General features: G+C 34.1%; 1 protein-coding gene across 4 annotated transcripts in view; it reads right to left on the bottom strand.

Annotated features, from left to right (window-relative positions):
- CADM1 (cell adhesion molecule 1) overlaps positions 1-14,879 on the bottom strand; it is a 312,863-nt gene that overhangs the window by 184,171 nt on the left and 113,813 nt on the right. The gene's annotated exons all lie outside the window — the stretch shown is intronic.

The following is a 14,879-nucleotide window of genomic DNA, read 5'->3' as shown; positions in this document are numbered from 1 at the left end:
CAAGTGTCACTGGAGTAGAAAAACAATACAAATAGCATATCAAGAATAGATTTGTGTTATAATTTCTTGGAACATGCATTTCTTCCAAATAGATCACAAAAAAAAAAATTTAAAAAAAAGACTTTCTTAAGGTATTAAGCAAGTACAGTGAAAATTGGAAATACATAATTTTACCCAAGGTCATAGTAAGTTAATACAAAAGAGTTGGGGGCTACCTAACTTTCCCTTATCCTAAAATAACTCTATACATTATTTCACTGGAAATTAAAAATAAATTATCTGCAAAGTGATCAACACTTCTAAACTATTTTACATCCTAGCATTCTAGTGATAAAAATTTGGACTATTTCAGACCTATGGATGGGCCAGGCAATGTTACTCATATGCTAAAGAGAACAAATTTTAAAAATGTATGTAGGAATTTCCAAGATTTATCTCTTATATGCTATGCTAAATATTGCTAAATATGAAAAAAAAAAATAAGATGTGTTGGCTCTACATACCATTTTCTCTTATCCAGTGCCTACATGGAATTAGTCTTTGTGCAAAGAAGTTCCTTTCTATTTACTTGAGTTAACCTATAGAGTATGGACCTGTACACCAAATCAAGAATTTTAGCAAGATCTTTTTATGTGATCATTTTCTTTTTATTCTAATTATAAAATAATGCATATTCATTATTAAAATGAAACAGAAAAGAATAAAGAAGCAAAAAGAAATCACATGAAATTCATTGCCCAGAGTAACCACTGTTAACATTTTGCTGTATTTCCTTCCAGGTTCTTCCCCCCGCCCTCTGCGCTTTTAACACATTTATATATGCATAAATTTCATATATTTTAACATCATTGTAAGCAATGATTCAGCTGTCTTCTAATTTCACTTTCTGTAGTTTAATAAATTTTAATCAGTTCTCCTCTGCAACCTCTTAGGATTTCTTAGAAAAAACACTAAAGTCATATCCAGAAGTAGACACTACATAAGTCAATCCTGAATATAAGAAAGTTTCCCCATTTTTCATGAAAATATCCCCACAAAATAAGATTTTTTACAGCTTGTTTATGTTAACATTTAAGACTGGATTGAAAGTTAAAAGCCTAAGTATAACATTTCTTTCCTTAAGTTGCATGTATATGTAAAAAAAAATCATTGGTACATTATAGAGCATATTTAATTTAGAAAAGGGCTTTGTTTTCTTTCTTTTCACATTTCATTAAGAACACCCCAGGCACAAAAATATCTTTATTGTCTCTAGAGACACTTTTCTTTCTAGTGATACCTTCTCCTAAGCAAATCATCTTCCTCAGGTTGTTTGCGTACAGCACTTTTTAAAATTCATGAATGACACATTTACCATAAGTACCAATTCACCGTTTATCAAATGTCCAGCAGGCACATAATTGTGATCACATAGTACAGACTCTCATGCTGGGTTTTATCTGCTCTTAAAAAGGCTTGATTATAATAAAGCCCAATATATGTAGTTGTGGGATCATGCCCAAATTACCAAATTTGTATTAAATTGCTTTCTTTTTACATCTGATTTTACCAGGTGACTTCTTCAAATACTACAAGCAGCACACACAAAGGTCATTTTCATGTTCAAAATAAAGTAATTGAAAGATTGATCTATAATGAGAGTAAAAATCTGAATGAATATATATACAGATATACAGATGTATATATACATATATATACCTATGTATAAATAATAACTTCTTTCTTGAGGGATAACATTTTGAGGGGAAGAAATGATAATACTAGAGGCACACGTATTAATAAGAACACATTGTAGCCTATAGTCATTTTCCTCATAGCATGACTTTATTTGTGTTTTTGTTTTCCTATTTTTCCTCTGGTTACCATGGCCTTAAGGCTGAACACACTACTGCAACAACCACATTTTGGGATAAAGGAATCTAAATGATAACTTCTAGTGCAGTACTACACAACAGAATTATCTGCAATGTCAGGAATATTCTACATCTTTGCTGTCCAATTTGATTGCCACTGACCAACCACCTGTAGCTACTGAGCACTTGAAATAAGGCTAGTGCCACGAGGAACTAAATTGTTAGTACTCTAAACTGAAGTAGTTACAAATGGCTAGTGGCTCTCTCACTGGGTCATGAAGATCTAGGGAGGAACAGGTCTTAGTCCCTACAGCTCCCAGTGCCTTAGCAGAGAGTACTTAATAAAAAATAAAAAAACAAAAGGCAAGCAATAATAATTTTGCTAAAATCCTAACAAGGAATGCCTCTCATACTTAAGAAAGGTATCAGGGAATCAGTTAGGCAGCAGATTGTCCTAAGTACAGAAAAACTAAATAATTTCAACAACTAAATCTCATTGCAAAGCGGCCACCATAAGAAGGATCATTTTCTTATAGTGGATCATCATATATTTCCTATGACACCTTCTTTGAAACCTTTAAGAAAAAAATGTAAAACATCAGAGAGGTTATTATTTTGTTTTTAAATTGTCCCAGAATTCTACAGGAAGATTCAGTCAGTTGAAGAAAGCAAGTAATATACACTAGATGTGAGATTTTATAATCCTATTTGCTATAAGAAGCCTAGCAGAAATGTACTGGTTAACTTTACATAACAGTGCCAATTTTATTTTTCAATAAATTTTATAACTGGGAAAAAATATCTCACAGATGTTTAGAGAAAAGACAGCCAACATGATATAGAGTAAATTAAAATATAAAATTCTGATCTCACATAAAATTCTGAACAAATTTAAGGGCTACTGGCATCCCAAATCTCAGTACACAAAGACATATATTTATAAGCATACAATATGAACAACAGAAATAAAATTCAACCACTTCACTCACATGAAATTCTCATTTCATTAACATCCTATAGATTTCATTTGTCCACAGCACTGATGAAGGAAAAGGAAAAAAAAAAAAAAACAGTATTGGGTCTGATCAGGTTTTTTGACTCTAATGTAAACTGAAGGGAGATGTATAAGCAAAACTTAAGCTACATTACATAGTTCTGAAATGCCATCCAGAAAAAAAAAATCATACTTTTCCAACCACTTACATTTTCTTTGCAACAAATCTGTCATTTAAGACTAAGATGTTAAGATATGACTTCTCCTGGCCGAAGCTATCTCCTTATAAATGCAGATCCCGAACATTTTCCATGGCCCTGATCACTTCCTTCAAGTTGTTCCTGATTTGAGCAGATAATTTTGCACTTTTAATCCATTGGAAATAATAAGTTCTTGGCAACTTACAAGGAATTATAAAAATAAAAATCTTCTAACAGGTAGGGTTCTGGTCTATGAATGGGTAAAGGTTTTTATATCACCATGGATATAAAAAAAAACTAATTTCTTCCAGGTGAGCAGGAAGAAAGTGATCAGAACAGATGTGTAGTTCTGGAGGCTTCACCACAAACCATACAAAAGTGAAGGAGGAATATTCAGGTTATGGAACACCACATTTCAACTAACTTGTGGCTGCAATTATGGAGTCAAGCGTTTGCCTCTCCCAAAATTCAAGTTGAATCCCTATCCTAGAATGCAATGGTATCTGGAGACAGACCCTTTGGAGTTAAACTGGAGCTCCTGAGGGTAGGGTCCTAGTGAGGGATCAGGGTGTGTATAAGAAGAGTCATCAGATAGTTTTCTCTATTTCCCCACCAGGGTGGGCGTACACTCAAGAGAAGAGGTCATGTCAGCATACATGGTGTTTGCCCACAAGCTAACAGTCTCAAAATGAAACTGATCATTTCCGCTCCTTGATCTTGGACTTCTCAGCCTCTAGACTAGGAGAGATAAATGTGTATTGTTAAGCAGTCAATCTGTGGTATTTTGTTATGGCATCCCAAGCAAATTAATACAGTTGCACTCCCAATTTAGGTTTTATTCTTGTCTCCTTTAATATTTATATACCATTCTCCAAAGGAAGAGTCAGAAGAACCTACAGTGAATACCTAGTCATCACAACTCAACTATTAAAGAATTCAGCATTATCTATCAACTATTTAGCCTGCGTGTAAAACTAATAAAACCTTCTACTTCCCATCTCAATATCAAGTATAGGGCCAGATTTATCCTCCCAAGTGGAACAACAATTAAAATGAAAACATAAAATAAAAGAAGAAATGATTCATCACCAATAAACCCATATTATAAAAAATGTTGATGAATGTCATCAGGCAGAAGAAAAAGCTATCAGATGGAAATATGAAAATATAAAGAGGAATAAAGTGTACAAAAAATGCACTTTCTACATAGTAAACATAAGAATTTTCTTTTATCATTTTAAAAATATTTTTAAATATTTGCTTAAAAGTCAACAAAATAAACTAGAATCATAAATAAACAACACAAAAAGCAGAAAAAAGAACAAAGAAAAAATGTGACGAGAGAAAGATGATCTAAACTAATTACACATTAAAAGTAAATGATCTAGGGGCTGTGGCTGGCTCAGCGGTAGAGTGCTCACCTAGCATGTGCAAGGCGCTGGGTTCGAGCCTCAGCATCGCATAAAAAATAAATAAATAAAGTAAAAGTATAAAAAAATCATAACGATCTTTGAAAAAAAAAAGTAAATGATCTAAATACCCAATAAAAAGTGTAGATGCCAGACTGAAGGAAACAAAAGGAAAAAAGGTGAGCAAACATACACGTAGTAGAAGAAAATCACTTTAAAAGCAAATAGGTTAGAAATTTAAAAATGGGGAGAGATACATTACATCAACACTAAAACCTAGTATAAAAGCTTCCCTTAAGTATGAATTTTATACCTCTAAGTTCTCACATGTAAGACTGGCAATTGATTCATGTGAATATGGTTAAGAGTATGGAAAATGTCAATTTGAAATTCATTTTTACATATTCTACAAAGTCATCATTTAAGATACAATGCACTGTTACAAATACCCCTTAGTAGGATCGTGTAATATATTCTTCACAGAATTCAGGGCCAAGAAAACTTCTGCATCCCATGTGAATTCATGAATTTTCTTTCATCATATAAGCATTATATGAGCCAGTGTTTTCCCTTTATGTCTTGGCAGCCAACAGAAAGCTCAAAGCTAAATTTAGTGCCAAACTCTAAAAATAAATCCATCCCAGCACTTAGCAGGATTCTCACTCCCTTCCTCTAATTGGCTTTTGACCTTTCCTAGGATTATTTTATTTGCACTGTAATATTAGAAGCTACTCTGAATTCTTTCTTTTTTTTTTAAAGAATACCAAGAATTATTATGAATATTTGCTTCACCACTTGCAAGATGTGTGACCTAAATCACAGAAGTTGAATAATTGTGCTGCAGGTCCATTTTGTACCATAAATTGAGAATAATAGTGGTCACTTTGCCTCCCTCAAGAATGTTGATAAAATTAGAAAACTTAGAAATCTAATACAAAACAAAGCTAAGTTGATATTAAATGGAGTTAAAGGATTATTGAAATCCATGTGGTTCTATTTTTAACTAAAATGTAATCTCATGATGTGGTCATTTCCAGGTTAACTATTTTTCTACCAGTTATCATCACTAAATTTGATTAAAAGCTGAACAGACTAATACAGACTATAATGTGTTCTAAGAGAGAGGCAATAAAATGAAAAGCTAGAGTCAGACTTTAGAATTCTGAGTGCAGAAATAAGAACAAGGAAATCACTGCCACTCTGGGGTGAACATGGATGAAAGAAGGCATAACCCAAACCAGGCCTGGATCTGCAGAAGTACTAAAGATGGGCCCCCAAAGATTTGTGAATTCAGGTATGAACTTGTTACTCCTTTGATTTTCAATTAACATTTCTGCATAAGAGGAAAGAAAAGGAACAAGGGTAGAAGGACATAAATTGCTCTGATATTTTATCAAATGCAGAGTTGCCCTTGAGCAAATCTATTCCAATACCAGGCATTCTGCTCAAAGCAAGGAAGATTCTCTCTCTGGCCTCAGGCAGAGCCTTAGTTGAGATTCACCTGTATTTTTGCATTCCAAGTGGTCAAAGACTACTGCAGCCTGGTTTTCCTGCAGTGAAAAACTATAGTCTTTTCTATTAGACAGTTAAACAAAAAAAAAAAAAAAGAATTCAGATGGTACATAGAAGGCTCATCAAGAATATGATCAATCAAGAAAGGAGGAGTCTTAAAAGACAATGGGAGATATGGTTTAAATATCTATTAACAAATAATATTTGATAAAATAGATTAGTGGTTCTGATCCTTTAGTGAACATCAGAATCACCATGGAACTTGTTAAAAATCCAGAAGCCATGCTTTCCATCCCAGAAACATCAGTGTCTGTCTGATGTATTGGAGGTTTGACGCCAATGTTGGTATCAGAATTTTTTATATGAATGAATGAAAATTCAAAGGGGTGACTTTAAGAATCAAGATGATTCTTCATTATGTTCTTTACCTTTAAGACAACAACAATGCATTACCTAGCTCTGCATATTAAAAAATATGTAGAAAACAATGACCAGATTATGATTTCTAAATAACATTTCCCTCTAAAAGGAATGAGCTTCTAGGAGAAATAGCTGACTTCAGTTCTAATGCAAAAACAAAACTCAACACTTTATAAGATGAGCCTGGATATCTTACCACACCAGAAAAGAAGGAGGTGAACAAAAATTCTGGAGTCATATTAAAAAGTCTCAGGAACTAACATAAAGAGGCTCCCACTGGTCAAACTTTGGATAATCTGAGCATCAACAAGAATAATATAAGTTTAAAACTCAGAGTTCAAAATACAGAGGCCTTGGGCTGAGGTTGTGGCCCAGAAGTAGAACACTCACCTAGCATGTGTGAGATATTGGGTTTGATCCTCAGCACTACATAAAAATAAAATAAAGATATTGTGCCCACCTATAATTAAAAAATAAATATTAAAAAAATACAGAGGCCTTCTGCATCAGTGGTTCCAAACAACTATGGTTTGAATTTAAAAAAAAAAAAAAAAAAGTCCCTACTGAACATGCACTGACTTTTTTCCTTGTCATTATTCCCTAAACAATACAGTATAAGAACTATTTACATTGCATTACATATTACAATAATCTGGAGATGATTTAAAGTTTATTGGAGCATGTATATAGGTTATATGCAAATGCCATGCCATTTAACTAAGGGACTTGAGCATCTGCACATTTTGGGTTCTACGAAAAGTGCTGGAAGGAACACCAAGGGGACACCAAGGGGACAAATATATAATATTAAAACAAAACTTCTAGGATTACCTTTGAAGGGTGTTAGAGAATCAACTAATTGTTTTGGGGAAAAAATCAGTTAAGTAAAGGTAAAGAATCACTTATCCTGCCTTTCATATACATACTGAATCTTAAGTCAAAGATATAGGGAAGTGTCTCTTTATGAAAAAGGAATGACAGAATAAGATTACTGCCATTTTAAAGCACCCACCGAAAGAATATATTGAAGCAATGATCTTCAAATGGTCACTAAACATTAATCACATGCCCACAAAAAGGACAGAGACAATGTTGTTCATTAAGTACTATGTCCCTTCACCTGCCCACTTCCCCAAAAGGAAAAGAAATGAAACAGGAATCAGATATATTTCAACTTTGACTTATAGGAAATCAAGAGACAAATACACTAAACTTCATGAAGATGCAATAAGCAAAATCAGATTGTGGAAACTCTGTGACAAACAATCCAGTTTCTTGAACAAATAAACTTCAAGGGAAAACAAAAGGGAGGGAGGAGGATAGGTTAAAAGAAATTGCACATCTAACCAACAGGTATAATTCACAGACTTCATCTGACTCCTGATTCAAACAAAAATATTTTTTTCAATAATATAAGACAATTAGTGAAAATTTGAGTACTGACATGATATTATTGATAGTAAAGGAATTACCATTTATTTAGGTATGAAAATACATTGCAGTTATCTTTTTAAAAAGACTCTCTGACTTTTAGAGATATATAGTAAAATCTTTATGGAAGAGATGATATAATGTATACAGTTTTCCCTAAAATGATCCATAGTGGGAGGAATGGGCAAGATTATAGATGAAATAATGTGGGCCATGAGTTAATAATTGTTGAAGTTGAATGATGGGAACATGAGGGTTCAATATACTATTCCCTCTGCTTTTGTATGTTTGACATTTTCCACAATAAGAAGTTTAAAAATGTCAAAAGCAAAACCAAACAAATAAAAAATATAAAACTCTGGCATTAAAGTTCAAATATGGGTTATCTTTGGGAAGGAGGGAAGAGTAGTAATTTTGAGAGGCCCTGAGGGAGACTTCTGAGTTCAGGAAAAGTTCTATTTCTTGATTTGAATAATGGTTACTCAGTGTTTATTTTGTGATAATTTATTGAGCTATACATTTATATTCTATGTACTTCCTGATGTTATATTTCCATCAAAAACAAATGAGGATGCAGAAATCTAAACTACTATTCAGCAATATGAACACATGGAATGTATTTGATAAGAAGTTATTTAATATGTTCTAACATATAATACATACGAAATTTATGGACCTTCAGGGTGGCATATTCCACAAAAATAGAGGGAAGATCAGTGGAGTACTGGAAGGAGATTGAGGGGAAAATGGGACAGGAGATAGGAGAAAAAGTAGAATGAAATTGACCAAACTTTGCTATGTACATATATGAATATACCATAGTGAATTCCACCTTTATGTATGTCTTTTTTTTAAAGAGAGATTGAGAGAGGAGAGAGAGAGAAAGAGAATTTTTAATATTTATATTTAGTTATCGGCGGACACAACATCTTTGTTTGTATGTGGTGCTGAGGATCGAACCCGGGTAGCACGCATGCCAGGCGAGCGCGCTACGGCTTGAGCCACATCCCCAGCCCCTTTATGTATGTCTTTATGTATAAAGCACAAAATTAAGAGTGAGAGCTAGACAGATGGAAAGAGAGAGAGGGAGATAGAGAATGAGAAAGGGAGATAGAAGGAGGGGGAGGGGAAAGCGGGATGGAGGGAGGTGATGCACACATGTAATCCTAGTGACTCAGATGGCTGAAGCAGGAGGATCCCAAGTTTGAGGCCAGCTTGGGAACTTAGCATGATTCTGTATCCAAATAAAAATAAAGTGCTGGGGATGTAGCTCAGTAGTAAAGCACCCCTGGGTTCAGTCCCCACGATCAAAATAATAATAATTGTAATAATAATCATAATAATAATAAAATAGAAGGAAAACCAGTAGAGGAGGGAAAGAGGAATAGGCAGAGGAAAGTGGGAAGGGAAATAGGAAGCACTGGGGATCAAAATAGAGCAAATTATATTCCATTCATGTATGATTATGTCAAAATGAACTGCACTATTATGTGTAACTATAATGGCCTAATAAAAACATTTATAAAAATAAGAAATTTATGGACTTTGAGAAGAAAAGTATTAAGAAAGTTCTAATCCTTAATATTATGTGAACTAATCATGAAACAAACCCACAACAGAATTAAGATGCATTAAATGTAGAGAATATGAAAATAATAGTAAATACTTATGAAGTAACTAGTTGGATTCAAAGGTGATTATAAATTATCTTAACTATTCCTTCAAATAAGAAACAAATACTAAACTTTCACTTATAGTACTAAATTCATATGTGCTAATATGTTAGCCAGTATACCTTTATGTATTGTATATTCTATAGTACAAAGAAAAAATTACTGTCCTATTAGTTAATAATCTAATAGAAAAAAAAAAAGGATAGCAAATAACTATGAGTTGAGAGTACCAGTGGCTCAGTGCCTATGAGCAAGATCTTTGGTGTCAGTTAGTCTTGGATTTGAACTTTAGTTTACCTACGAACTTAAACTATTTTGTGCCTTAGTTTCCATACTTGTAAAAGGGGAAACAGTATTATCAACTCTGGATACTACAAGGATTAAGATTGAACTCTTAGCTTAACGCTTACCATATGCACATTTAATGTTAATTGCTACATATTTATTACTTTTATAAAGGGCTATCCCACTGTAATGTCCCCTTGGGTAACATTCCAAAATATTCCTGGAAAAGAAATAGAAGGAAAATTAAAAATTAGAGAATGTTCCTACATTGGTTCTGCAAAATAAAAGAAGGAAGGAAGAAAGGGAAGAATGAAAAGGAGAAAATTTCAAGTAAGAGGGAGAAAACAAAAAGTAAAGAAAGATATGATATTAGTACAAGTGGATGACTAAGAATTTAAAAACCAAGATATTAAAAAGCTAAAATCAAAACATAATTGCTGTAATGGTTGCAAGTCAAAAAAATAAAATAAAAACTGCTTCTGAAATAAAGTTTAAATGCCAAGGTAAATTTAGAAGACATTTTTCCATTATAATTAGCCCCTAGTTGAAAGAATCAGGTTATAATACAAAAACCCATGGGAAACCCACCTGAACCAGCAAGCCATGAAATGTACATCAGCTTTTGCCTGAAACCAGTACCACTTACCTGAGTACAAAGAAATAGTTCCAGAAAGAGGGGATCCTGTTGAGTAATTCCTGAGGATACTGGTGGCCCTTGTTTCCCTCTGAGTCTCCACAGCTTCTTAGAGCCTATAGGACTTTTAAGGTACTTAAATATGTGGTATATTTTGACAACAGCATGTTTTATAAGTCATTTGTCATCAGCAAACTTTAGACAAGGTTAATGAAAGTTCTGTCACTTTAATGTCTAGCCGGCTTTAAATTACAAATGTCATGCGCCATGACTAAAGAAAGGGCACTGCAATAATACCATAAACCATCATCTCCAGGGACATACAGGTAATTGCATAGCTCATTAAAAAACTGTTTTAATTATTAATTGACCGTGTCAGAGTTGTCCTTTGAAGTCAATTTTAATTTTTTTTTCCTTGCAAGCATTACGATTTCAAGCTGACCTACAGAACTTTGTGTACCACCTAAAGCACTAGCAGGGCTGGGTGTGAAGAAAGCTCTCCAATACTTAGAATTATCTTCAAGTCATTTGCAAAGAATTTTCTCATTGGGAGGAAGGAAATGGCAGAACACTTTTTGAGAGGTCTGGTTCTCAAAAACAGAAAACAGAAGACCAAAAATAAATGAATAAATAAAAATATTGAATAGCTGAGTAAGTACTCATCTTTTTGTTAAACTGCCTTCCATGATGATGCAAAACAATGACTAAAAATGCTTATAGGAAACCACAGTCCAATTGATCAGAACTTAGCTTAAGTTACAAATCTGACAGCAGGTCAAATTTCATATTTAATAAATAATTCTAGAAATAGGCTGGTTACAATTAAATATAATTTTGAATAGTCATCATTCAAAATGGACAGTAGTAATAATTTATGTACCTAAATCTATCCTTAAGTTCTACTATTAAAAGAGGAAATAGCACTCACTGTTAATGAACCTAGAAAACCTCTTATTAGACAAGAGTATGTTTGCTCCTGCCAGTGTCCACTGGCAAGCCTAAATGAGAAAGATATGAGCAACCAGAAGTCAGAAGAAAGAGTTCTCACTGAATTATTAGAAATTAAACTTTAAGAGAAAAGAATTTCTCAAAATTCAGATCTGATGAATTTATCCAGCCCTGGCAAAAGGCCTTTCAAAAGACACTGGCAACATTAAGTCTGAATGATTGTATCCTAAATTTTTTAGGTAAACATGCCAGGTAATAAACACAACTCTGTTACAATACAACCTAAAAATCAACTGACCCACAAACTAGATGGTTAGGGTGCAATAATAAAGCTGATCTCAGACTGTTTCCATCAATACAAAAACTGACAGCAAGTTTGTGTGCCACGTTTGCAGGGCCAACAACTTACAATTCAAATCCAGGATCAATTTATGGACTCTGCTGCTGTTAATGACCATGCAGGGAGAGTAACACCGGGAAACTGACAGCATCCTCAGGACTAAGAGACCTTCTCCCAGAATGTGAAAATGAGATAAGTCAATTCTGCTGCATTGTCTGCACCTCAAGAATTAAACAGCCACTACCAACTGATAACATAAATTACTCTCATTGGAAGCTCAACACCTGATTCTCCTTTGCCACATCAAGCAGAGACTCACAGATAAAATTCATTCCATCCACATTTCCTGCATTATGGGAAACTGGATACAGAGGATACAGAACAAATCATATAGGAAATGGAAGTAAATAGTACATAAGTACATACATAAGAAAATAAAAATACAGTAAGAAATCAGACTCATAGAATAGGGGTCAACAAATAAGACTCATAATCCAAGTCCAACAAACCATCAGTTTTGGACAGCCCAGGAACGAAGAATAGTTTTACATTTCTAAATAGTTGGGGGAAAATATTTAAAGAACAATATATCAGCCAGGCACACCTGTAATGCCAGCGGCTCAGGAGGCTGAGACAGGACAATCATGAGTTCAAAGCCCGCCTCAGCAAAAGAGAAGCACTAAGCAACTCAGTGAGACCCTATTTCTAAAGAAAATACACAATAGGGCTGGAGATGTGGCTCGGTGGTTGAGTGCCCCTGAGTTCAATCCCCGGTAGCCCAAAAAAAGAACACTATATCACAATACATGAATATTCCCATGACATTCTTCAGTGTCTATAAATAAAGTTTTATTGGAACTCAGCCATGCTCCTTCGTTTACATATTGTCTACAGCAGCTTTCACACCACAACAGCAGAATTGAGTAGTTGTGAAAGAGACCGTATGGCCCACAAAGCCTAACATATTTACTATCTTGCCCTTTATAGAAAAAGTTTGCCAATCTCTGCAATAGTAAAATGAGTGCTAAATTCCAAACCTTTGATGGCACATTAAGTGTGCTAGCTCTGTTTTCATTCTTTCAAGCAATCCTGATATTTAATAATTTAAAGAAAGGGGAGATTTCACAATAAATGATAAATATCTTTAGCTAGAGGGTACAGCACGAGTGTTTCCAAATTGATGATAAAGTTCTGTCTCTGGTATACACACATAAGTGTAATATGCTGTACAATACTGTAATTAAATTGAAGAATGGCTGCACACACCATGTTTCTATTAGCTAGGTCTTCTTTGATTTTAGCAGGAGTAATGAATGCTGAATCAGGTTAGGGTTGTTAAGTTTACCTGGCTTTGCCAATCTACTGAAATTAGAATAATAAAACTGAAGATATATAATATTGAAGACATTTAAAATGAAAATTCATTTATCTTCCATTAAAATATCCACAATATTGACAATAAACTTATTATTCTTTCTTACAGAAAGGTTGGGTTGAAGAAAACAGCACATTAAAAAGAAATTCAGTCCTGCATGGGGACCATGGAGTTACATTTAGAAGACCAAAAATAGCCTGGTTTTCTTGTGATACCAACATTTCACACATTTGTGGGGGAAAAGAACGGGCAAAATACAGAAGCTCAAAATATTCTCTAACTGACAAAATGCTGCACTAGATTTTTTGGCTTCAATAAAACTAAATTCTCTGCCTTGAGTAGGGAAGGGAGAGCGACTGAGTTTCTTGAAATGAGCAAAACTTTATGTGGGCATGTTTGAGACTCTGGGGAAGTATATGGTCACCACTTCTGATCAACTTCACCTTTTGAGCTTAAAAATGAGATTATGACTCATTTTATTCTCCAGATTTTATGAGTTTATTGACATAAACACAGAGAATATAAACTCCATACTGAAGCTGTATCAATCATCTTGGTATGCTACAAAATACAGTATCTTTAATAATATTTATTTTAGGCACCAATTAATTTTATAGGGGAATAATAAAACAGCAGTCTTCTCCTCCCCCTACAGTATAGACTATATAACAAAATCAACAGATATGAGCCAGATCAATGGGGTGAAAAACAACTGTTTTGGAGTCAACTGGGGAGATTCACTAGTTCCACACTGATTCCTAGGGCTCAGCAACCCCTCCCTACTCAAAACCAGAGCTGCTGGCTCTACTCAGAAAGGAAGAAACACAGTTCCTCTATTTTCCCATTACCCATAACTTGGAAGACATAAAGGGGAAAGGAAGTACAAAACGGTCAATTGGCAGCCAAAGAGAAGTTACCCAAAACCTGCTCACAGTAGCTCTGATGCTACACCCTAGCAATTTGCATCCCTCACATGCCAGTACTGCTTGTTCTCTTATAAGTGCTACTGTGTGCTATCTTCAAAATATTACACCATCCTTCAATTTAAGTGATCCCATTAAACAATCTCTGGGTATACCATCCAGTTGAATGAAAAAGAAATCCTAATGATTATTTGAAGTGAGAACCAAAGAACTTAAGGGAAAATAAAATTTTTTAAAAATTTATCCAAAGACAAACAATTCTATAAACTTTATTGTTTACCACCAAATATACTGAATAAAGAAACATTAGGCTTCTTTTAATATTTAACTTTTAAATATTAGGAAATTAGTCTTGAAAGATTATGGTCACCTCAGCCCACTTTCATTCTTTTAGTAACAGTTTAAAAGGGGATAGAGTGAGACGACACAATTAGAGGTGATCAAGCCAAGGTCAGATGATCATACATGAATGCTGAAAAGGGGACTCAGACAACTATTTTGGATAAGGATGGTGAATTGGATCTGATATCTCCAAGCAGTAAATACAGAGCATAAGATGACTTAGATAATATAATATAAAAAAAAAAACAGATACAACGAGGCAACCTTCAACTTAAATAAGAAAGTTTAATATAGTGTGAAATTCTGGTGATATTTTTAAAAATCAATAATGAGCATAATGCCTCTCAGAAGTATTAAATAGCTCTTTTATACAAGGGGGTGCTGTGCACCCATAATTCCAGCTACTCAGTATGCTGACATTAACAGAGAATATAAACTGAGGCTGAGGCAGGGAGGCTGTCAAGTATGAGGCCAGCCTGGGCCATTTAGCAAAGCTCTGTCACAAAATAAAAATTAAAAGGGTTGGGGGTGTAGATCAGG

This window comes from Spermophilus citellus (assembly GCF_964194105.1).
Source record: "Spermophilus citellus genome assembly, chromosome: 2".
Lineage (NCBI taxonomy): Eukaryota > Metazoa > Chordata > Mammalia > Rodentia > Sciuridae > Spermophilus > Spermophilus citellus.
This window is presented reverse-complemented; position numbering and strand designations above follow the sequence as displayed.